Below are 26,012 nucleotides of genomic sequence, written 5' to 3'. Positions count from 1 at the left end.
GCTCTGGGAATCCTATCCATAGTGCTCTGGGAATCCTATACATAGAGCTCTGGGAATCCTATACATAGAGCTCTGGGAATCCTATCCATAGTGCTCTGGGAATCCTATACATAGAGCTCTAGTAATCCTATCCATAGTGCTCTGGGAATCCTATACATAGAGCTCTAGTAATCCTATCCATAGTGCTCTGGGAATCCTATCAGCGGGAACCTGTTGACCCTGTTACTAGCATAGAAAAGTTGAAACAGACAAAGTTTGTGAAAGAAGATATTAAAGGCCAACTCAGGGGTAAAATGTTTAATTTAATTTTTTTCATTTGTTTAATTTACAAGGAGGTCCCGCTGCAGTTTATTTTCAGCACCACAACGGGCAATACTTGTAATGGGCTGCCCCCAAGGGAGGTGTCACCACAGCACCCTCCATCCATAGTGCAATGATGCAGACAGTGCTACTAATGTAATGGTGTCAGCTCCATTCTCTGAATCACCCACTAAAGAGGGATGACCCAGGTCACGTGACTGGCCTGAAGACATCTGGAGAAGTGTATTTAACAGAAAAATGCCAAACATACAGCGTGGAAGGGCCTCCAGGGGAAGATGCTTTGCTGGCTCCAAAGCAAACTTTCAATACGGCACTGTTTCCTGCTGTACTTCATTTCTACCACAAGATGTCCTCATTCTTCCAGGTTGAAGTATATCAAGCATCATTCAACCTAGAAGACTGAGGACATACTGCGAATTTAGGGCGTCATGGACCGCCCCCAGAGGAGGTGTCACCACAGCACCCTTCATTCAGAGTGTAAAGATGCAGACAGCGACACTGAGGTAATGGCGTCAGCTCCCACACCCTATGAGGCTTGAGGACCGAGCAGGTCCCTCGGCTGGCCTGGAGACACCTGAAAAAGTATATCTAAAAAAAGCAGCAAAACATATGGCATGGGGGGGGGGGGGTCTCCAGGGGAAAATGTTTTAATGGCTGCAAAGCAAAAAAATTATCAATGCAAAGTGTGCATTTATTTTTTTTCTTCTCAAAAAGTGGACTTCACCATTTAAGCCCCATGTCCAGCTCTCCATCGTCCGTTCTCCCCGGCAGGCAATATTCTATTTCATAGCATGCAGCAGTCAGTCATGAAATGGTTAAAGTGTATCACAGGTAGACCTCTATCTGAACGCCATCTTCCGCTCTCGCCGGCGTCGAGAGATTTACAGTGGCAGAGACGCAAATAGGATATAACATAAGGAAAACATCATGTACTTGAGATTCCATATGAAATAGTACAAAGCACGTGTCTGGAGAGCCGGCGTCCTCATTAGGGCACTTACATTTGAAGTTGACGAAAAAGCATTGGGTAAAATTGCACTTTTCCCAAATCCCGAGCGCGTACAGCACTCACGGCATATGGTTCTTTAACCTGCTCTGTCTCTCCAGCCTGCTGGGTGCGGATAAGAGAGGTTTTCTGAAACTTTGGAGAAGCTGGAAGAAGAGGCAGCAAGTGTCTTTCAAGAGGGCTTTGTTTAATCAAACAGTACCGGCGTCATCTCAGGGAAAATACAGTAAGTACATTTTTCGCACTTATGACTTTTTTTTTTATATCCATGAAATTGAATAAATTAGCTTTTTTTCCTTCTTTTTTTTGGCACACATGTTATAAACCACATTTTAGGCCTGAAAATTACTTAAAGTAACATTAAAGTCAAAAATATTTTCCCCTCCCTCCAATGTTAATTAAAGCACTTACCTTAAATGATGTCTCTTAATCGGATCTTCCTCTTCTTTCCTGTAGTTTTCAGCCTTCTCTTCAGCACTGCTGCGGGTCTCCGATCCAGCGCTGACTCCTCTGTCCTTGCTGGTACTTCCTGTCCCACGGTGTCTGCATGTGGGTGCACGCGTCCATAGACTTACCTTGCGTCTCTCCTCATCTCCTGGCCGAAAATCAGAACTGCAAATGCGCCCGCCCCCCAAGATGTGGCCGCCCGAGAATTTTCAGATTTTCGGACGGGAGCGCGCGGGGAAGACCGCTTTTAAAGTGTTTTTTTTTTTTATGTTTTTGCATATATCTACTGCTTCCTAGCAGTAGATATATGCAAAAAAAGCTGGGGGTTCAATAACACTTTAAAACCCCCCGAGCGACTCCTTTCCACTGCAAGGAAGTTATTGCGCTTCAATAGCTTCTTCCCCGGCTTCTCTAGTCGGGGAATGACAGCTGAGGAACAGGAAGTGATGCCATCAGAGTCACCTCCGGCTCCATTAGCGGGGAGGAGATCGGCGAATGGATGTTATAGATTCTTTTTAGAAGGGCCTGCTGCCAGTGATGTAGGCCTTACGTCACTGGCAGCGAAAAGGTTAAAGAAAATATATCGGGTTTTGTATATATTTTGTGTATTAATTACGTTAGAGACTAAAAAATTTACATTTGCAATTTTTTTAACTTTTTTTAACGCCGTCATGAAGTCTTGGTGCCCAGATCAAATTTATAATAACTTTACTCAGTATACCTAAATCATTTTTACATGATACATTCCCTGCTCAGGTTTTATTTTTTATTACGGGCTGACAATTTGTTAAAAAAAAATACATATATAAAGTCCTGATCTCTTGTTTTAGGATGGCTCCTTTCCCTTGCAGGGGCCTATGGAGCCATCCTTGTGTGTGCTAGTTAGCTGTGTGTGTCTCTATAAACAGACAGTCACAGAAGTGCAAGCCACTGCCCGGCTCCCTGCTCTCTCCAAACTAGTAGATAGACAGCTGCTGGGGACTGCTCTGTTCCTTGTGATCTTGTACTGGGCAGGAAGTTCAGGGAAGCTGAGCTGAGAGAATTGGAGCTGTTTGGAAACATGAGGACTGTAAGTGCTTGGGCAGACATTTCAACAAATACTTTGCTGGGCAATGTATGTTTGTCTGCTCTGGATTGTTGCTTGTTCTACCCTAAACTGGGTGCCTAGACAGATTTGTTCGTACTCATAGAAAAGATTAGGAATGTTCTTATTATAGTGATGTTGCAAACTGTTTCCTGTAATTAGTATCACACGTGTCTTCAATAGACATGTGAGATTCATTTTGTTCCGAAATGAAATTGCATCCAAATGGACAAAATAATTAATTCAAATGAATTTTGCGATCCCAAAAATTTGGATGCATCTGAATTTTTGTAAATGAACTGAAAGGTGTTAGATAATTAAAAAAAAGCAAAAAATGAAAAGCCCTAAAAAGCAAAAAAAGCGTAGGGTCCCCCCCAATATCCCTTGGTCCCAGCAGTGGCACAATTGCCCTCCTGCACCACCCGAAGCCACATGCGCTTAACATGGGGAGGGGTGCAGGGGGGCTTATCTGAATTTGGGTGCTCCCTTTCATAAAGAGGGCACCCAGATCCTGCCCCCATGAATAAGGGGTAGTTAAGTGAAATAGTAAATAAACACACCACACCGTTTTGAAAAGTAAGTAAACACAGCACACAGTTTTTGACAAGTCCTTTATTTAACCCCTTCACGACCAGCGACGTACAGTGTTGGTCGCTAGCATCGAGGATGTTTAAACAGACTCCCGACAGAGTGCCGCCGGGACTCTGTTTAAACTTGTATAGCCGACCTGCCGACTCAGCTGCGCCAGACCGATTCTATGGGCCGGTGACCAAAGATGTCAAGCTTTAAAATTGCGTGCGCCCACAAAATCTCAAAAATCTACCACGCCTAAAATTGGCCATAGGCGACACTTTAAAAGCTTTTACCGCTCATCAGTTTAGTGTTATCAGTGTTTGAACGGCCTAGAATTATTGCTCTCACTCCGACGTTCGCGGTGATATGTAACATGTGTGGCGTAATCGTTGTTTTAGCACGTAGACGCACCCAACGCGTATTTACGTGTATAAGTGCGGGGGCGAGGGACTTAACACTTTTTTGGGTGTTTTTTTTTTTTTAATATGAGGCTTTAATTTTTTTTTTTTTTTTTTTTTTTTTCTTGCTATAACATAGGTGGCTAAAAATCCCCTTATGTCCTCTTAAAAAAAAATGACAGGTCCTCTTTATGGAAACATCAGGGGTCCCCAAGACCCCCAAAGAAGCTGATGAAGCAGAGATCTGCTTCACCGGCTTCCTCAATGGCTCTCAGCCAGAGAAATGACAGCTAAAGGCGGACGTGATATAATACACATCGCTTACGCCTTTAGAGAGAAGGAGGAGAGATCAGCGGTGGGGGAAATACTGATCTCTCCTCCATCCCTCTAGTAGCAACCGCTGAGCCGATGTTCTCGGTACCAGGCACCGCAGGGGGGACACCGGTGCCCGTGATAACCGAAAGCGCCAGCGGCAACGTGTGGGGCGTGGCAGCAGGGGGGCCGCACAATGTAAGGTTATACAAGCGATATGTTTGTATGAAACAGCCGTTAATGGCTGTTTACCTTCCCGGCGAGATTCTGCTGACGCACACGCAGAAAAAAAAATCACGTACCGTATTTGCTGGCGTATAAGGCGACTGGGCGTATAAGACGACCCCCTAATTTTTCTGTTAAAACATAGGTTTTGGGCTATATACTCGTCATATAAGACGAGTATAGCCCAAAATAATGTTTAAATACACCCAACTAACCTCCATGGCGGTATTCCCGAGTGTGGCTCGGGGTTAATTTTCAGTACCATAAGCGGTAACCCCGAGCCACACTCGGGATTAAAGTCTCTTACCTTGTCTACAATCCCCGCTGTGTCCTCTGTCTTCCGTCCCTTGCGAGCATTCGCGTCGCAGGGGGGCGGAACCGGCAGGAATTTTAAAAGGAAAAAAATTGAACAAAAAAGGAAAAAAAAAGTTAAATAATCAGACCGCCAGGGAGGCTAATCTGTCAGCCCGCTGGATGTGCGGTAATACTGTATGTATGGTAGCTTCGGCTACATACAGTATACGCGGCGAGCAATGTACACAACCAATCCGAGCAGGCTTTGTATTCATTAATAGAATACATCGCTCGCCGTGATTGGCTCAGCGTGGTATACTGTATGTAGGCGGTATACTGTATTACCGCACATCCAGCGGTATTGTATACCCGGCGTATAAGACGACCCCCAATTTTCGGGGGATGTTTTTAAGTCTAAAAACTCGTCTTATACGCCGGCAAATACGGTACATGTACGTCCACCTGACGGGAAGGATCCACCGTCCGCCCGTAATTTTACGATGGGCGGACAGCAAGGAGTTAAAAAGATGCATAGCAATATATAGGGGACAGTGAAAGAAGCCATGGTACATAGTGGTATACAAAATGGCGTAATGTATGTAAAAAGCAAATCTGTAAGACAGCAGTACAAGATACAATAAAGAATAATATATTCATATAAAACAATTGTGAAATATTACATGGTACCTGGCAATAAAAAAGAAAAAAATATATGTATAAAGCATTAATTTATAGCTCTATACAAGGTAAAGTGTAAATGCAAAAAATAATAGATGCCTGCAGTATATACGAGGGGAGGCCGATAAGTTCTTGCCCTCACCATGATCATGATGTGCTAGGGATCTGACATTTTGTAGGTTTATAGATATCTTAGTAATATGCATGCCAATTTTTGTTTTTGCAGGTCGTGGTGAATTATAGTCAGAGCCAAGAGAAATGGGGTAGGTGTCATGCCGGACAAGTTGAATACCGAGCCGTGTGTTGCTGCTAGCCGACATCATTGTTTGGGTGTTTGAAGCTGTTTCTTCAGATTTGGAAACAGGAAGAAGTCCAAAGGTGCCAGGTCAGGTGAGTAAGGTGGATCCGGCAGAGATTCATAGCCACAATCGCGAACAACAGTGACAGCTTCTGCCGCTCGATGTGCAGGTGCTATATAAAGTGTGAATATTATGCTAAAAAAAATGATGAATACAATTGTTCTATTTTTGTATGCATGTAGCGCCATATATCACTGTGCCTTCATTAGCACATCGCTGAGGTCTCTATGAACACATACCTCTATAAGCATACAATTGTTTCTATATGAATATGGTTCCTTTTTATTTTGCATAGCACTATGTAATTAAGAATATGCAGGAATTCGAGCATGAAACCTACTGCCTTGTGTGAGAAAACTCTTTCTCAGTTACAGGTCTTAGGTCCCCGAACATGATAATGGCCAAAACATGCAGATAAAAGCACCCAAGAATGGCTAAGAAGAAAAAAGTTAGACTATTCTGAAATGGCATTCTATGGACTCTGAATATTATAGAACATCAATGGAAAAAGGCTGAAACATGCAGTCTGGAGAAGACAGCCTTCAAACATGAGAGAGCTGGAGTAGTTTACTCAAGAAGAGTGGGTCAAACTCCCCGTTGGCCAGTGCAGTCTCATTGAAGTCCCAGAAATTACTTGTTTGCAGTGATTGATTCTAAAGGTTTTGCAACAGACTAAAGCTCCCATCACTTTTGTCCATGCCATTTTTATTTGTTTTGTTATTATTATTATTATTATTATTCTGTTAAAGTTACACTAAATTCAGGAGTTCAATCTTAAAAATACATTCAAGCACCCTAATTATAAACAACAATGTATCTTATTTGTGAATCACTCGGCTGTAGATCCTCCAATCATCTCTGAATTGGTGCTGACACTGTCCTTCCTTCTGGAGGGTGGATACTTTTGATCCCCATGGTCCCTGTGTGTGTTGTAAAGTAGTCACTGCTCCAAGCTCACTCCTGTGATGGACTACAATATCATGTTTAGTTTACAAATTTGTATTGAGATTGTAACCAATTATAGGAGTGAATTTGGAGCGGTGACTACTTCACAACACACACAGGGGCACCTTCAGGTTTGTATGTATGTCATGGCGATCACATGGGTGGGAAGCATGTTGATTGGTTCTTGATCCATGGGAAACACTTGGACCTGTCGTAGACAGGTCTGTTTCAATTGAGTTTACTAAAATCCCGGGCACGAGTCCCCAAATATTTTGCTAGGCAAATTTTTAGGACTAATCCCGGACAAACCCCCAAATAGTTTACTAGGTAAACTTTTAGGACTAATCCCGGACGAGCCCCCAAATGTTTTGCTTTGCCAACATTTACAGCTATTTGTTTATCTGGTTCTTGTAGTAAGACTGAGGAAACTGACCCAGAAGTAGTATTTAACATGCTTTTACTATACACATATGCTACGTACATAAACTACTTAGTTACAGGTAAACAAATTCTGTATTGAACAGGACTTCACTGAGGGGAACCGAAGGAACGCACTTGACCAGGGAACCAGAAAGACAATACTGAGCCATGACAAGAAACCATTTTCCTGGGAATGCTTAATCACCACAAAGTCCTGTTCAATACGGAATTTGTAAAACAGCAACAACCAAAGCTAAGTGATGTTTTAGTGTATCCTCTTATAGAAACCATTGCATGCATTAGACAAGGGTATAGTGTATTCATGTTTTTTTGTATGGTAAAAGTACATGAAATACTACTTCAGGGTCAGTTTCATTGGTCTTGCTACAAGAATCAGATAAACAAATAGCTTTAAACGTTAACAAGAGGCCAAATAAGAGTTCTTGTTAGGGTTTACATACTGTTTACATATCATTTAAAGGCAGTGTCTGAGAATGTGAAATGTACACCGGTGTGCATTCCTAGTTGGTACCTGGAACAAACATTAATTAACATTCTCATAGTGCCAGATTGCAGATGCTTTCTACCTAAAGGAAGTTTCTAGTGAATTTCCAGTGAGTACACATTTTGTGATAGGATTTACCTTTTATATACCTTTGCCTGAGTGCTACATGACTATTGCCCAGATAGCACTTGCCACAACTTGCCACAAACTTGTGTCAGGGTTAAATTGTAATTCTTGTTAACTTGCTGCACACATTCCTGACAAGTTGTAGACTTGCAGAACACTTGCAGCATAAGTTCTAGTTTACACTTTTTGAATTTGTAGCAAATTTGCTTGGCAAGTCTACAGCAAGAGTCCTGCAGCTCTTAGCAAGAGTTCTGCAAGCTCACTGGTCTGGAGACTTGCAATGCAGACTTGCTGTAATTGTGCAACAAAATTGTGAAGCTTGGCAAGTCTGCAATAGTTTAGCAAGTCATTTTCAAACTTGCAGCTCAATTGCTTGCTCTCTGGGTGGTGACTAAAATCCTGGCTTACGGCTGTTTCAACACCTCCTGTGTTGTTAAACTCTTTCCTGCCCTTCCCATGTGTTTCTATTGGCCCTTAACTGTAATATCACAGCAAATTGGAATGTTTAGAAGGCAGCAGGGGGCAGGCCAGACTTTGACACCAACAAAAAGTGTTGAAAATGGCTTGTTGCAATGGCCCAGAATTCGAAACACCCCTGGTACTGGAGAGCTTGTGTAAAAGTATGTGCAGGCAATGCTAACTGTCTGCATTATACTGCTACAACCTGTCCTGCACCTTCATAGGACTGACAGGTTTATTTCAAAAGACTATAGCCTCCCTTTAAATTATACAAGAATTATTCAGAATCCATTTGTATCCTCTTACTTTGCCTGATGGCTTTGCCCTCTTCCGCCCAGGGGAAGTGGCACAGAACTTTCTCTTCCTCTGAGTATAAAAAGATGTGATGCAGCCATTTAGCTGTAAACGTCTTCGCAAAGAAGAAGAAGAAGCGCTCGCAGACAAAAGCATTTACAGAGCACAGAATGATGGCGCTTTTATAGCCCACGTCTAATCTCTGGGGAGTTCGACATCGACATGGCGAGAATGAGTATAAAAATGTTTTCCTTCTGATGGCCTTTGTATCCAACTTAAACAGATAGGTGCAGACGTACCCCCCTTCCAGAATGGCCAAGATTGGGGGAGAATTCAAATACTGCTTTGTTATTAGTGTTTCTTATATAGGAGTGTTAATAAGAAGTTGAAACAATGTGTGTTATTTTGTAGTAAAGGAGGAAATTAAAGTTTCCTATGTGAGTGAGCTTGGATGGGTGACTACTTTACAACACACACAGGAACCATAGGGAACAAATGTAGCCACCCTCCAGAAGGAAGGACAGTGTCAGCACCAATTCAGAGATGATTTGAGGATCTACAGCTGAGTGATACACAAATAAGATACATTGTTGTTAAAAGTTAAGGTACTTGAATGCATTTGTAAGATTTAACTCCTGAGTTTAGTGTCACTTTAACACCATGAAAATTATTTCCTGAGCTACTCAATGCAGTGGACAATTCAATATCACTCAATATCCTCAAAAGCTATCAATATTTCAAGTAATGATAACTTGTGCAATTATCTTTTTAAATTATTTTATGGGATTTTACAATAGAGATCACAGCAAAAACTGTTTGTCTTCTCTCTCTCTCTCTCTCTCGCTCTCTAACTGAAACATCATACATAGCCATCGGTGCACAACAGAAGGAAGACCATTTCTCTGACACATTAGTTTGTTTGTGGAACTGAGCTATTGGTGCCTGTAAACAACACGCCTGTGAAAAGAAGACTATGGTTCCACCCTGGCTTGAAATGGAAATACAAAATATTTATATGCAATGCTATATACAGTATACCCAAGAAAGATAAGTCACCAGCACTCAATCACTCAGGATGCAAACATAGTCTTGTTTATTGTAAAGAAGTCACATAGGTCACAATGTCAACGTTTTGGGTCTCGTGCTGGGTCTCTTCCTCAAAGTGGCACAGTCACTGCCTCCATTTACAATAAACAAGACTATGTTTGCATCCTGAGAAATTGAGTGCTTGTATTTTTCCTTGGATTGTAATGCAGCACCATCAGCTGTTGTCACTACCAGCACCACCAGAGCTGTCCCTACATTATTTGCTGCCTGAGGCTAGGGGTGGGATGGGGTGTCATTGTATGGTCGACCCCAGGGGAAGGGAGGGAGGGTTGTGCTATCAGTGAATGGTCACAGAGGCCAGATGGAGCCCACAGGCTCTTAGTGACCTGGGACACTGTGGCTGCCGTCCAATAAAATGCTGCTTGAGGCAACCTTACCTTTGATCGGGGCTGTATGGTGTACCTGGATTTTTTAAAATGTATTTATTGACATTTAAAATAAATAAATGCAAACCAGTATACACTACTATTAAATGCAATTATATAAAAAGCCTTGTAGCTAGATTTAGAAAGCTTTTCACAGCAGGTGAGAGGGAATGGAAACTCAAGAGTAGTGCTCTCCTTAATAGAGTGGAGGAAGAGTACAAGAAGGCAGTAGATGATCTTACTTACCAACATCTCCAACATCTACTTATAAACTGAAATCGCAGGTGTTTGTGGACTTTCCCTTTAAGACCTTCATCCCTGGCACATGCAAAGGCCTAAAAATAATTATAAATTAAACAGGCTGGCGCAGTCTTCTTCCAGAGTCAGAAAAGCCTAATCTTAGCAACAACAGGATTTGGCATGTTACCTAAACAGCTTACACTTAAGCACAGTCTACAGAAACAGCCTCTGAAAGGGCCCTTTGTACGCTTGGATCGTGAATGGCTCGCTATGACGGTGGTGGCGAGGAGAAGCAGCAGCACTCTTCCTTTCTTCTTTCTTGTGTATGGTGTTGTTTTACTAAAACTGTAAGATAAGCTATCTGCCAGGGAGATGGTAACTGTGGCCGTCTGGTCACCTTACACCGGCAAGTGTGCCCTATGTATCGCGGTTGTGCAGCAGTGCTTTAAAACAATTGGTGCTCATTGATAACAAATTGAATCCACTTTTTTGATACCTTATGAATATAAATATATATGGCTTGCATGTACAGTATATCTTTATTTTTAAGTGAAAAAAAGCACATAAAGTGTAGCTTTTGATTAAAAAAATAAACATTTATACCACATGTAAGGGGGGAGAAGCTCATCTGGTATTGGCAGCTGTAAACCATGCACAAGAAAGGGACATCCAGGAACAGTCCAAGCAGGTTTGTCCTGCACTTTATTCAGCAAGGCAGCAAACAAACACAGTTTAAATGCAGCAAGTCCATAGCATAAAACTCAGGCTTTTCACCCAGCAGCAGAGGGAGCCCCAAGCATAAGTCAGCTCACATATATAAAGGCCGGTGGATAGCTGAGACTAATAAGGAGATCTGCCTACAAGGTAAGATGTGGACCCAGGAATTGAGGCTTTATCCTACCCAAAGCTCTACAAAGCCTCTGGGCTCCATGACCAAGACCAGAACAAATTAGCATTCTGAGTACGTTTTCTGTTTATCAACCATAACCCCTGGAGCAGCTCATAATGTGTATGTAAGAAACCTGGATGACATATACACAATCCTGCCAATCTGCCTTAGCAGACCGTGAATGAAGAGTGCTGTGCTGTCCCATGATGTCCTGCATTCACAGTATGTCCTCAGTCCTCCAGGTTGAATGGAACTGGGCGTCGGTGGTGTAACTAAAGCCATAGCAGCCCAGGCAGTTGCTATGGAAGGGGGTCCTATTAGGTCATTGAGGCAAATTAGAACATGCGGAGATAATACAATACTGTCTCATTAAGGGTTGGCGTGGTTGCAGTTGACAACAACTCTAATCCCATGTAAAGTCTACAGTGTATAGACCACTTCAGATGCACAAGAAGAGTTTTTGGGATCTTGGCATCATTACTTACAGCTCAGAGAGAGGTTGTCAGGGGGGCCCCCCATCACATTTTTGCTATGGGGCCGTGTGATCTGTATTTATGGCCCTGCTGGGTGTCATTCACCCAGCAGACTTGAGACATCTTGCGGTGATGGGCTTTAAGGCAAATTACTTTTTGACAAGTTTCTTTCTGCTTGAGCCCCCTCTATGGGTCCTGGCCACCATTGTCATTGAGACAAGAGTTGAGGGAAAATTCTCCAATGGTGACATCTGTTACAATGACAGCTTAGATGGGAATTCCATTCATTTTGGAGAGTTTTTCTTTCTCTTCACATTGAATCTCCAGAACAAAAAGTGAAGGGAAACCTCCCCAAGCAGCAAAGAAAATCACCTGGTATGGGTTTGTTCCCTTTTCTATATAAAACTAAAAAAAAAAAAGGTTTCGGCTTTACATGCACTGTTAAAATATCTGCAGCATAACAAATCCATTCATTAAATTAAATCCTTCCTTTCCATTTCTATCAGATAATAAAACTAAGGCAAACCACATGCCATCATGTTGATAATGACCTTTGTTATTTTAACTCTTGGATTTTATCCCTGACCTCAGATCAGCCTCAATGCCACATGCAGGAATCTGATTCACCATCATGTTCTAGTGTCCCTATTGTTGTCTCTGTTTCCAACACAGACTTTTAGAAATTAACAAAATAATTTGCAATTTGCTGTGAATTTGTCAGTTTGGCTGCTCCTGACCAGCATTCGCTTAATATACGAAAACAATTCAAAGAATTGAATAGAACAAGTGTTTGGAAAAGCAACAGAGCACGGCTTTATTGTTTCCTCACCAAATTACAGAACTCATAAAATCTCAACAACACAATATTAATAAAAATATAAAGAACATTTCAGTTACAACATTTTCCTTGGCAACTGCTTGGGCTAAAATGGTCCTCTCGGTGATATGGAACCATGAGTCTACTTGTCTTTATCATCACCAGCTGGTTCTAAGGGCTACACATGGTCTGCCAGTTGGATCCGTCATCATCTCTGCACACATACACATTAGTTAAATTGACACTAAACTAAGGAGTTAAAGTTAATCGATTTTGAAAATAATCGTTAGCTGCAGCTCTAATCTCAATACAATTTAAACATGAGATTGTAGTCCATCACGGGAGCGAGCTTGGAGCAGTGGCTACTTTACAGCACACACAGGCATTGTGGCAATGAAACTGTCACACATCAGCTCTATTGATCGGAAGTGAGGGAACACATGCCGTTGCTCGCGTTTCGATCATCTCCCTGCAGAGAGTAGCGAGCAGAATAGCCGAGCCAAACGCCGCTCAACGGCATTCGGCTATTTACTTACTGCCGTCCGGCTCCTATGAGAATAGGGGCGAACAACAGCGAGTAAATTGCCGGAGCTTTGGCCTGAAGCGAACGCAGCTGATGTACGGCTGATTTTAGCCGATGTACGGCAATGTTGAATAACTTTTATTAACATCTTCTTACTGGGGAGAGACGGTATAGGGATCCTAGACATCCAGGGTGTACCAGACAAAGACTTCAGACTCACCAGACCTTTGTTAGATCCACTTGTGGTACAATAAGTAGTAATTGAATTAACAGATGAGCAGGGATGAGCACAGATCATCAGTAGGAGAGACACCAGCCATGCTCCTGAGGTCCTCTAGGTTCTGAGTACCTTCTGCAGCCATCTATTGTCCTGGTTCTCCTGCTCTGGCAACAGCACAGACCTCCTCCATAATTGAGGCCCCAGGGAACACTTCCCACACTCCAGCCTCTGCTCACCCCTAGGGCCTCAGGCCTAGCCTGGAGGGTAGATGGACAGCACCCAGTCCTGTGCTAATCCATGGCTGGTCCCGACTAGTCTGAGCACATGGCAATTCCCTCCAGTATATGTACCCTATCCCAGCATGCACCACTGGTTGAGAGAAACCCAGTGATTGGCTGCTGCACTGTACATACACTTACAGTGTCCCTCATTGGCTGTCCCACAATACAGCAGAGTCACACTCCACCCGGGGGGGTACAGTCAATGCCAGACACCTGGCATTAACCAATTAAATGCCACTATAATCCAACCAGGCTGACTAGAGCCCTGGCAATCACTAAATGTCTAGTAGCCACATCACAAAAGGAGATGGGGGCTACAAGATCATAGGGCTCCATAGCAAAATTTGATGGGGCTCTCTGGCAACCCCTTATAATCTAAATCAAGGACAGGTAGCAGGAGAGCTGTCTGCATAGCATTCTCCTGTACACCTGATGTAAGCTCTTCTTTATTGGAAATGTCATAAAGGGTACAGGGTCAATAGCATCTTCTGCAATTCTTAATGAGGCCCCCTTCCACCCCGAGGCCCCATAGCAGCTGACATGGGCTGCTGTGGCTATTGTTACGCCATGGGCTGCATTAATGATATTGATATATTGCATCATATATATAATTTTTGCTTTTGCCCATAGTTCTACTTCAGGATAATTTCTTTTTACAGCCTTTTTCCAGATTGACATGTCCCCAACCCTCTCAATTGCCAAGGAAACATTGCCAGCTGTGACAAATCTTTATACGTGAAAAAGAAGAAAAAGATGTTCAAGAGGGGAATGATCAAAGATTGCAGTAGGTAGATATAATAAAGCAGGAGTCATGGCACCAGAATAAAGACACAGTTCAGTAGATAAACCCCCCACTACATGCAATAAAAACCTCCACTTATTAAAAAAAAATAACAGTGAAAGTATCATGAAATGATCTTCTGAAATCAGGTCATCTGCCTTCTCTGCTCATTATTAAAGATGATGCCTAGGAGGAAGTTTTTCTAAAGAGGATGGAATTCCTTGGTGCCCAGCAAGTGGCCTGATGGCTGCACGTGGCAGACCTTGCGCGCCTCTTCTGCCAAAAATCCTGACCTACCAGAGATTTTTTATTGTTGTCACTTTACTTCCACTTTAATAGTATTGTACTTCTAATCATCCTGTAAAGGTATGGGGAGAGACAGAGAGATGCCAATGTCATTAGAGCGTTTGGTCTCAACTGTACACTTCATGCTGTGGTGACACCGGGAGAGACAGAATCGCTGACATTTTATTGCACCGCCACCACTGCAGCCCATTGGAGCTGCTACCATGAAAAGGTTGGAAAATTGTGACCTGGGAACAGCAAAAACAACCAACTGTCCTTGATATGGCAGTGACTGTTTCCTGCGGGCTAAAAAAAGTGTACCACACAAAGTGTGCCATGGTGCCACATGGAATACTGGGCATGGCGAAAGGTGGATGCTTTCTCTAAGCGTATGTAAACCCTAACAATTACAAGTGTTATTTACTCCTTTTTGGTCTGTTAAACAAACCACTGAAAGTCTTTTGTTATAACTGTTCAATAAGTGTAAAAACATACCTGTTGATCAGGTGAAAAATTAAGAGCTGTCCTGTGGAATCTGGATTTTTATCTCAATTAGTCTAATTGTCCCTCCCAGTTGTTATCTTGAGACTACAGAATGTTTAGTGCCCATGTTGTATGTAGAGAATAGAGTAGAGGGTGAGTTTGAGTAGTTTAGCAAAATAAAACTGCCCAGGGCTGAGACCACTCAGTCCACAGAAATGTTATGTGTTGTCAGCCCACAACAAGACTTGAGAGTTGAGTGCATTTCCAGCATATCAACTGGTATCATTTTGTACTTTTGTACTTGCAGGATCCTTATCCTGTTGCCACCCATTGTACACATATATGGTAGCATGGTGGTGGGCTTTAATGCCAATCTGCAATATATACGCATACGGCCGGTGTCCTTGTTCTGTCCTGGGAGCATGCCAACTTCGGACCCTCAGTACTGTGGCTGAGCTGCCACAGAACAGGGAACAGATAGCTGTATAAAAGCCAGCAGCTGTCACTGGCTGGCTGGTCTGTTCTGACTGAGGTCTAATTAGGGGAGTAGTCCCACTCAGGGCCACCAGCCCAGCATGCATCACTTCTGCTGACCCAGGGGGCAAATGCCCCACTTTCCCCCAGCCCAGTCCTACTCTGACTGCTTCCCACAACAGGACTGGTATTTAGTGCCTCATATATTTAGACTCATGGCTGCAGAGCAAACACTGAAAATGTAAGGCATACTGGTTAGAGGAAAGGAGTGCTGGAAATGGATAAAAAATTGCCTTGACTTCCAATTTAGCCCTGACCCTTTGCTCTGAACGCAATTTCAGCTTAATCATAAAGTGGTTTTACAGAGTTGCTTGTAGATCTATTGCCTGTAATGGCACCTTTGATGCATTGCATAGATATTTTCCAGGGCAGATGTTGAACCACTTGATCTATGAAGCATCAGGTCCCATGAATCTTAATTCTCCTCAGACTTTCATATGAAGTGTGGAAACAGTCCGGGGTCCCATTTCAGAGGAAAGTACTGTAAAAGAATGAGTGGTCCGGCAACTGTGATTATCAGAAGTTATCAGAAGGATGACCTTTCAAATCCTAGGTAGGAGCGGAACATCCCTTTTGGTATATTAAAGCTCAACTGCAGGAAAACAGATAAATACGTATATATATATATATATATATATACAGTTTTTCCTTCTAAAGGATCTGTAATTCTGTACACCTGGCCATGTGATTCAGGCACACATTTCAGATGCCTTCCAAGTCTTGAACCGTACTGCAGCAAACAGCATAATTTGGTCAAGGACACTGGCCAAATCACACCATAGCCTGTTATGTGCACATTAAAGAAGGAGAGGCAGACTGACATTGTGTCATGAAGCCAGAGATAGCCTGCGGGGCCGGAATGCTGGACGGACACCTGTGCATGCTACACCGAGGATGGTGCGCGGCCGCGTGCCTCTACGTGGGCGTGCGGACACAACGCCGTGTGCGCGGACATACGTACACGCCCATTCCTAATGATGGTGCCAAAAGGGCTATTTAAGGCTGAGACACCCAGACCTCCCTGCTGACTGATCTTCAGCTATTCCGGTGTTCCTGGATCCTGTATACCAGTTGATTTCCTGCTACCATCCCGGCCTGCTTGACCTTGCTCCTGTTCTGTGTTCCTTGACCTCGGCTTGTCTTGCCCTCTCTCCTGCCTGCTCCCTGGATACCACTCTGCCTGGAAGTTACCGACCCGGCCTGTCCCTGATTATGTCCTGCCTTCTGATCCTGTACTTCGTTGCCAGATTGTTGATGACCCGGCTTGTGTTACTCTGCTTCTAGGATCTTGTTACCAACCTGCATCCTGCTCAGAAACCTCTGCAACCCGCACACAGTTTCGACAGGAGTCGCAACCTACCGGCACTTGTGCCACTCCTTGTCCTCACGCACCTGTTTCCACCATCCAGCGGTGTTTGGACTGGAGCAGCAAGAGAGGCCGCCCTCGTCATCTCAGGCTCCACCTAAGATACGTGACACATTGTCTTCCCTCTTTACTTTCCTCCTGTCAGCATGTTCCCTGTCAACATACTGTATTTGCATGCAACATGCAAGCCCTTGTATAAAAATGGCCTGGATGGGAAGGGAGTTTAACACCGCGGATGTCAACTGGTTAATGCTTTCAATGTGTCCCAAAGCATGTTTTGCACATTGTTGCACTATTGGCTGTACTCTGTGAGGCTCATAATCTACAAAGTCTTATGGGGAAAATGCGGTGCAGCTCTTCCTAGATATAGGGGTAGAACCGACATGAAATATAGTCTTTGGTGATGGAGCATACTTTTTATTATCTGTAGACTTTTTTGATGCATTGAAAAAGAAATAAAAGAAAATCTGTAGTTTAGAATGTGAAATCTTCTGTACAATTTCTTTTTGGGTGTTTTGTAAATGTTCCCTGTGAAATCTTCGTGATTACAAGCCTTTAGGGGAAATAATACATAAAGTATTGTTGTTTGCCAAGCAAGTAGTAGACTATACAGCTGTACAAGGGCCCTCTGGGATATAGGGGCCGATTTTTATGAGATGTGGGTCAGGCAGGTGTTAGAACCCCTTCTGCTGTGACATAGACCTGAACAATGCTCACTTCTAAGGTCAATGAGAAACAAGATATTGTCTTCATGATGCTGCAATCTGGCTCCTGGCTTGTGATCTCCAAGAGGTTTTGGTCAGGGAGCACTTCCTGCTATGGCTGACATTAAAGGAGAACTATGAGATGAGTGATTTCCACTCACCTCATAGTTCTAGCCGACCTGTGACAATGAGACTGTCATTGTCACAGGCCGCTCACCTCTCGATCCTGTCACGGCTCTCTGCCGTCACAGGGGCAGGGGCTGGATTCCCCTCTCCCCGCTCCGATCTGCCAGTGCTGACTGGCAGAATGGACGGGGAGGGGGCGTGTACAGCTGGCTCTGCCTCTAGATAGGCAGAGCCAGCTGTCACTCACGCAGCTGGGTGGATCCCGACGTCCAGGTCGGGATCCGCTCTGGCTGCGGCGTCTCAGTATACCGTGAGCAGCAGCTCGCGGTATACTGAGCTTAGGGTGACGGGAGGACACTAGTTTGTGTCCTCCCGTTACCCTAAGGAGAACTATGGAGAAAAACACTGACCCCATAGTTCTCCTTTAAGACATGTAAAATGCTTCACCAATTTCTTTTTGATACCATGTGCACCGGAAGTGGAGGGGATGTTCGTTGTCTGACCCCAGTTCCATATTATGTAACTAAATATGGGAGGGAAAAAAATTGTTTTGATCAAGGGCCCTTTGCTGACTGCCCAGGTGATTTTGCCAGCTAATACTGGCTTCAATTATATTTGCATGCCTCCCAACCCAGGGCCGGTGCTAGACTATTTTGCGCCCTAGGCAAGAGCAGCTACTGCACCCCCCAGCCGCCCCACGGCGCAACCCCCAAATGCCTCCCCCCTGCGGGTGGCCCCATTCTCCTGCTGCATAGCTTCTGCAGGCAACAGGTGGATGTAATTTAATTTGAAATAGCCAATAGCAGACCTGCTTTTGAAAACCCACCCACTGAGCAGAGGAGCGGACCTGAGAGAGAAGGTTGCCATACAGTTCCGCTCCTCTGCTCAGTGGGTGGGTGCAATAGCCAGCCTGCTATTGGCTTTTGCAATTTGAAATAGACAAGGGGTGCCATGGAAGGGGGGGGGGGGGGGGGGGATGTGTTGGGGGGGGGGGGGGTGAGTGATCGAGGCTGCGCCCTAAGCAGCAGTGTGCCTAGTGGCAGCACCGGCCCTGTCCCAACCTCACTATGTCGTCCTGCTGAAGGGACCCTGCGTGGCCCCCGAAACGTTGGCCCTCATTATATATGAGTGCTGGTGATCTTCTTCCTATACAAGTTTGACATGCACGACGCCATCCATTATCATCACTGCGAGCACCTCCTTTTAATCCAAGGTCGTGAATGCTCTAAGGAGTGCAGGGGACACATCTGTACATTCCCAGCTTTATGAGACGTGAAAGTGAGACACTGTTTAGCACAAAATGTCTAGGCAAAGGACTTCCCCCATGTGACACACCCAGTTACATTGACCGTGAAGAATTCATTTTCAAAGAACGATTGGTTAAACTCACAGTTGCTTTTTTACCTTTATACTGGCTTTTCAAAATATCAAATGCAAGAATTTAGAATTAGAAAAGGAAATGAATCACCACACTCTGGACTGCAGCAGCTTTTTTTTATTTATTGAATAGTAGCAGGTGTCACTGCCCTGAGTGGCCTCCGAAACGCTGCAATGTGACAAGATGTGTGTGCATCAATAAAATGACCACTGCTTGAAGATTGAACCATGGTGTGCTGGTGACATACTTTATTATTTGGATCTGAAGCTGCGACATCCGCAGTCACTACAGCACCCACCTCAAGGGACATACCAGTAAGGAGTGCGGTAGGACTCTTCTGCACTTCATGGAGGGAGGTACATGAGGATAGTAGAAGTGACCAGAGGAGTGAGTTCATAACTCTGCTGCTACTCATTAAATGTCCAATCACTAGGCAGGGGGTGGAGTAAGGATACCACTATATTCCTTATTTGTGGTGTTCTGTAAATTTCAGAAATAGAAGGACAAACATACAAATCCTTTGGCAGGTATACCAGCTCCCTTATACTGTGTGTATTTCATCTGTGTATTTAGAAATTTGCCCGGAGTTCAGCTTTAATAACACAGGTGGCACAACTACACTGGAAAACACCAAGGTGGTGAGTGGCGTATACAATGTAAGCCAATACTTCCCATAGAGAGCTTTGTCATTCTCAAGAGCAATTCCTGCTTTTCGATAATTGTACAGCGGGGAATAATCATCACACCCCCTCTTCCCGAAGGAAATTAGGGAAAACAGAATCGCGACAGGTTAAGATTAGGGAGTTAATTGTTTTGTATCTTCGTTAATAATACCCATTTTAGGAGATGTGTCGTTAAACCTTCATTGCTGTGCCTAGACAGGCTGTAAAAACACTGAACGATGATAGCTCGGGGCTTCCCTGCAGCTCTGGTAACTGAAGTGTCAGACTGTCTAGCAGACAGTCCAAAAAAAATAAATACACAGATTCATCTTTTTCCGCTTTTATTCCTGTCTGCCTCACCGCTGCCTTCATATCCAATTTACAGCAGGGAAAACAGAGCGGGGCACGCGCTGACCTGAAACCAGCTGTCAAGACCCAGATTTAACAATATCATTAGAGGCATTACATTTTATTCTGCATGTTTTATGATACTAAGAACTGGCAGCAAAATTGAAACTTTTCTAATTGATTCTTCTTTATAAAAAGAAATGCAGACGCGACAGGTGCTGACCTGGTTGTGGAAAATGCTCACTCCCTGGCTGTCTCTGAGTCCCTAACTTGGAACAAGTATGGAGCCAGTAAAGTCAGGGATAAGTCAGGATACGGTGGTTGGGTCGCACCATCTAGAAGCAGGGCACATCTGCCTTTTCTATCCCAGAGTAGCCATCCTATACAGTCAGACCGTATATCCTGGTCCACTACCCACGATTGTCACTATCAGGAAGCTGGTCCATGACCCACCAATGTCACTATCAGGAAGCTGGTCCATGACCCACCATTGTCACTATCAGGAAGTTGGTCCATGACCCACCATTGCCACTATCAGGAAGCTGGTCCATGAGCCACCATTGTCACTATCAGGAAGCTGGTCCATGACCCACCATTGTCACTATCAGGAAACTGGTCCATGAGCCACCATTGTCACTATCAGGAAGCAAGTCAAGAGAAAATATGTGGAAGCTGGAAGCTGGTCCATGACCCACCATTGTCACTATCAGGAAGCTGGTCCATGACCCACCATTGTCACTATCAGGAAACTGGTCCATGAGCCACCATTGTCACTATCAGGAAGCAAGTCAAGAGAAAATATGTGGAAGCTGACACTGAAGTGAGTGCATGTAGAAAGAAAGCGGTTAAAAAAGGATGGAGGAAATCAGCAGCACTTTAAAAATAGTATTACATTTAAAAAAAAAAAGCCATGACAATTTTAGAATACACAGCAAACTAAATGTCATCAAGTTCGGGTTTACATCTACTTTATTCTCCAGGGGTTTGCTGCTGTCTGTGGCCTTGGTGAGGACATCACCCAACATCTCCGGTGCTATGTTTAATTATATCAATATTCCATTCTCTATTCCTGGAGTGAACGTTTCCTATATTCCTATGAAGAATCCACTAGGGGCAGTGACATCATAACATTTATTGGTTGTCATGGTCCTGACTATACAGGAGAAGACATGTCTTGGCCAGGCGTTTGAGTATAGTAAGCCAAGTCTGATTTAGATTGTCTTTTCTGCTAAAACAAAGTGCAGATACTAATAAGAAGCTATTCTTACATGTTGGTGCATTTTAAGTGTTGCCCATAATTCCAATTTCTCCATTGCAATGCGGCTTAAAAAAAATATGACTCTTTCCCAATGCTATCTAACTCTACCTAACACTACCTAACTCTACCTAACACTAAGAGGTTAATTTATAACCTACACATTTATACACTATACACTAGGTTGATGCCATGTTCACATCATAGGAAATCTATGCTCCTCACCGCCACCTAGTTGCAGGTAGTGCCATGCATACGGCATCTGCCCAGCATATAAAGAAGGGTTATAAACCAACCCCTTAATCAGAGATGCCAATTGATCCAAACTGCTCTTGTAGACATCATTCAAGGGACACTGATGTCCAGTCTAGATGGCCTACTTTCCTTAATAACATCACAGGTCAAGTGATCTGTCACACATTACTTGCACATCTTAACTTGAGTTAATCCAATCCCAGAAGGGAGCTGTCAATGGCGGCCCAATCAGCAGCGGCCAGGGCATTCTCCACTCCACAGCTGCACATGAACAAAGGGGTGGCACGCTGGTTACATAATTGACCTTATAAGGCCACATGGCATCACCAGTTATGATTTAATTGTTGTAGCTGTCCTGGTGTTCTGGTGACAACAGCTTAGGGTTGCCACCTGTCCGGTTTTCACCCAACAGTCTGGTTTTGGAGTCACTCAGTGCCGACACCAGCACTTTAACTTTCCTGACAGATGCGGCTGCCGAGCTCCTCGGCAAGTGCCATCTCGGGCAGCTGCATCCTCATGAAACCGGATTTTCCTCTGAGCTGCTGGCAGCTTGTGTCTGTTTACAGGTGCCCAAAGCTCAGAGGGAGATCCGGGTTTCCGGCAGATGCGGCCGCCCGAGATCATGCTTGCCATGAACCTTGGCAGCTGCATCTGTGATTGCTCCTTCTCCCTCTCCTGACACCGTGCTGCCCGCCTGCGGACACCTGGTGAGACACCATAGCCCAGACAGCGCTGAGAGTCGCACAGCCCACCTGAGAGTCGCACAGCCCACCTGAGAGTCGCACAGCCCACCTGAGCGTCGCACAGCCCACCTGAGCGTCGCACAGCCCACCTGAGAGTCGCACAGCCCACCTGAGAGTCGCACAGCCTACCTGGGAGTTGCACAGCCCACCTGAGAGCCAGCATAGCCCATCTCAGAGCTCGCACAGGCCACCAGGCTGCCTGGAGACATCAGGGCGCCAACCCAGAACAGCACAGAGTATGTAGCTTCATATTATTTTGTATTGCTGTATAATGTATTGCTGGGATTTGTAGTCCTCTATAGCTATTCTCCTTACTCCCTCCCCTGGCTGCCTCTCCTCGCTCTCTCCTCTATATTCTCAACAAAAAAAAAAAGTTGCTGCACGTGGCGCTAGAGTGTTCGGGTTTCACTTGAAGAAAAGGCGGCAACCCTACAACCACTGCCTACATTTCTTGTCAGGAAGTGAGGAAACATCTCCCCAGTAGGGAAACAAACACCAATAAAAACTTGACGGCCATTCTAACTCTTCCCATATCCAAATAAACAAATAGTTTTGTCTGGAGCTAGTCATTAAATCAGGCCTAATGTATTGAAGCAAGAGGGTCATTTAGAAGCCAGGCAATTAACATTTCCAGAAGAAGAGGATGACACAGGCAGCATTCCCCTCATGAAAGGCTTCCTTTAAATAAAATGCATCCTACAACGATCCATCAAAATTTTGGGACCTTTTCGGCCATAATTTAGTTACTAATTAATTCCGTACTTTGCAAAATCAGAGTTTGTAAAAAAAAAAAAGCCTAACTGGTGACACGGAGCCCACGGAATGCATTAACGTTCCATCGATAGAACAAAAATACAAAACAAGGAAATAAAGTTCTAAGTGTGCCATTCGGAATGTAACTGACTTCTGCATTCCAATAGGAGACGCGCGGCTATTAATAATGCAAGTCTCTTCAATAATTCATTTCCTAATTCATTTATTTTAAAAACAGTTTGTCAAAGAATTAATTTGTGTTACTTCGTTCTTCGTCTTGTCTTAATTGCAGCTTTCAAGCTGGTCACTGCAGGAATTACGAAGAAAAAAAAGAACGTTTATTTGGTCTCCAGGAGTTTTGCTTTGCATAATATGGCCCAGAAATCTTATCACCACTTTAATTGCAGTGCGACAAGTGATAATGATTTCTTTTTTTTTTTCCTTTTTCTTTTTGATTCAGTGCTATGTATAGCAACAGACGGACCGAGTTCTATAGTTTGTAGCAGTTTTGTGAGTTCGGAGGGCATTGAAGAGCAAGTCTGTTTTTTTCCAATGAGAGGAGAGTGACCATGGATCAGTCTCAGACCTGTAAGGGAGATCTTTGCCCCCCTACACCGGTGCCAAGTGAGCTTAACTTATCATTCATTTTACATGTCTTTATACATTAAATAAGTTAAAGTAAATAAATATCATTAAAAATACAATAATATAAAATTAAATAAATTAAATAAAATGATAAATAAATATATTATTTACACGCAGAACTGAATGTAACATCACATTGACTCATCCCTTATCAGATGGCACAGTATGAGGTTTCAATCAGACAAAACCAGCCACATGGCAGGCTGCTACTGCAGATATAGAAGAAAAACACAACTTCCCCCCTCTGCCGATCCCTGCACTGGCTTCCATCCCCCTCCCCCCTCTGCCAATCCCTGCACTGGCTTTGAATATCCCAAAGGATAACATTCTAAATATTAACAATGACTTACAAAGCCATCCACAACTCTACCCCCGGCTATATCTCAAACCTTGTCTCAGACCTTATATCAGACCTTCTGCTTTCCAGCTCGTTCGTCAACTCCTCATATCTTGTCTTTAATTGTATTGTGATTGTAATGTCTTCCTTATATGGTAAAGCGCTGCGCAAACTGTTGGCGCTATATAAATCGTGTATAATAATAATAATAATAAACTCCGGCCCTCCAGCTGTGGTGCAAATACAAATCCCATGGGGCATTGCAAGACTCTGACAGCCACAAGCATGACTCCTAGGCAGATGCATAATGGGTATTGTAGTTCCACCACAGCTGGAGAGTTAGTTTGCCTACCCCTGTGTACAATTTGAGTAACTCATAATACTCCAGTAGAACAAAGTTTAAGTCCCCGTTTACACCTAAGCCTAGCAGGAGCACGCATTGTGTTAGTGCACGTTACCGCGCATTGCCCATTGATTTCAAGCGAGATTGCATCCGAATGTCCGAATTCCAATAAGGCTCAAATTGCAAACCAATCCGAATGTTCTTTTAGCGAAATTTTGGATGATATGAATTTTGTTCAAAATAGGGATGCAACAATACCGAGTATCTGGGCGAGTAACCGTACTCACCCAAATGCTCTGATACTCACCCCCGATACTGGAACATGGAGATTTCCTCTGACCGGCACTGCCGCAAGGGAACATGGAGCCTGCTTCCCGACCAAACAGGGTGCTGTTTCCTGGTGGGGGAGGCTGCAGAAAACCACCCCTGTGTGTGTGTCCATCTCAGCGCGCCCGTGTACTCAGGCTTTTGGGTCCTCACGGCCGAGGCCCAGGGCTGCCCCCTGCAGTGCCTGCAGGCTTTTTTAAAATTCTCGGCTCCCTCCACAGTTTTTGGCGGCCGACGGGCCCCCTCGTCTCTGCAGCGGGAGTGTCAGAAAGACCTGAAAGATGCCAGTGCATCCCAGTGCTCCCAGCAGCTTTCACTAGTTCCTCCACCTGACCTTCCCATCACTGTAGGACACAGAAATGATGTAAATGTTGGCATTGTCAGGGCCATCCCTATAATGATGCCTATGGTGGCATCTCATTGGGACACGTGGGGTGCACACCTGCTGCCCCCTTTCCGGCCAGAGTGTCCCAGGTTGCTAAGAGCTCCTAGCAACCTGGCTGGCATCCCGCCTAGCTCACTGACGTCACTGGTTGCCAGGAGCTGAGCAGGACACTCTAGTTGGCATCCCACCCAGCTCCTGGGACATCAGTGATCTAGGCAGGACGCCATGCACCACAACCCGCAATGCCTAGGGACTCCCCTGGGCATGATGAACCATTTAGCGTTGTAGGGAGCACATTGGACTGATGTGAAAGATCTGTGCATTGTAGTGCGCTGTGATAAAAAAAAAGTTGCAGGTCTGATATAAGTTCAAACCTGAAGGGCAACCTAACATAACGTTTAACACATGTGCAATACTGTACAATAAAAACTGGTGCCGGCAAAAAAATGTGCCCAATGAGAATAGACTATACCGGGGTAGGCAACCTCGGCACTCCAACTACAAGTCTCATGAAGGACTGCAAGACTCTGACAGCCACAGGCATGACTTTGCCAAGGTTGCCTACCCTTGAACTGTACTGTCTCTGTAATAAAGTATAACAAACAGCAAGAAAAATGTGCAATGCATAAAACATTGAGCAATCCTGTGTTATGACGCATGAGCGTGGATACGATCTATGATCATCCGCTGTATGCAGTCATTTGTGGAATGCACATATTTATTAGGCAACAAGAGCCGCAGATAAAGCTTTGATATATCTTCACCCCGGGTCAGTGATCACTGACAAGGCCCAGACTGGTTAGAATGAGGAATTCTAGGTTGTATCCCACTGTTTTTAAATAATTACAAAGTGGCTAACCTGCCCCATTGGGATTTACTTGTTAAATTGGAAGGAGGAAAGGGGCTACCAGGCTTTTATTGTTGCCTGCGTCCCCCCCCCC

This window comes from Nanorana parkeri, unplaced genomic scaffold, assembly GCF_000935625.1.
Source record: "Nanorana parkeri isolate BGI_ZX_2015 unplaced genomic scaffold, ASM93562v1 scaffold397, whole genome shotgun sequence".
Taxonomy (NCBI): domain Eukaryota; kingdom Metazoa; phylum Chordata; class Amphibia; order Anura; family Dicroglossidae; genus Nanorana; species Nanorana parkeri.
The sequence above is the reverse complement of the archived record's forward strand: the minus strand, read 5'-3'. Positions refer to the sequence as shown.